The sequence below is a fragment of the Micropterus dolomieu genome, unplaced genomic scaffold (genome assembly GCF_021292245.1).
Source record: "Micropterus dolomieu isolate WLL.071019.BEF.003 ecotype Adirondacks unplaced genomic scaffold, ASM2129224v1 contig_3166, whole genome shotgun sequence".
Classification (NCBI taxonomy): Eukaryota; Metazoa; Chordata; class Actinopteri; order Centrarchiformes; family Centrarchidae; genus Micropterus; species Micropterus dolomieu.
Genome location: NW_025732156.1, coordinates 1 through 642, shown reverse-complemented (window position 1 = coordinate 642; position 642 = coordinate 1). Strand labels below are relative to the sequence as shown.

At 47.7% G+C, this 642-nt stretch overlaps 1 pseudogene; it reads left to right on the top strand.

The window, feature by feature from the left end:
* Window positions 1–534: 534 nt before the first annotated feature.
* LOC123964546 lies at window positions 535–642 on the top strand (annotated as a pseudogene; the record flags this gene model as incomplete).

The window sequence follows — 642 nt, the reverse complement described above, 5'->3', positions numbered from 1 at the left end:
CTGACTGGTTCGGACAGGCCTCTGGGTCAAAGCTGAACAGAAGCAAGACCCAAGCCCATTTTTACGGACCGTGGACAGCGACTGAGACGACAGGACTCCCCCTGACTGTGACCCAGACTGACCAAAAAATACTTGGGATCAGGTTTGATAGGGAGGGGGAGGGGAAAACAAATTGGGCAGACATAGTAGGGAAAGTCAGGCAGAGACTAGGGTACTGGACACTTAGAGGACTGACTTTAGAAGGAAAGGTTTTAATCATCAAAGCAGTGATTTTACCTTTGCTTTTACTCATCAGTGCTGTTTTTATCCCGCCTAGGAGAGTGATCTTAGACCTGGAACGAGCCATCTTTTATTTTTTGGGGGGCTCCAAGTGGGAAAGACTGAGACGAAGCGTGATGAAGAAGCCAAAGGAGAAGGGAGGAAAAGGAGTGCCAGACCTGCACTTGTTCTTAGGAAGCAGATACACAGCACTACACATCGCAACCGCCACAGCCCCATCCAGAAACCCCAAGACCGCAGCAACCAGTTGGGGTTATCGCTTCTCGGCCTTTTGGCTAAGATCAAGTGTAGTATCTGTTCTTATCAGTTTAATATCTGATATGTCCCCTATAAGGGGCCAACATATTAAATGGATTTTTAGCA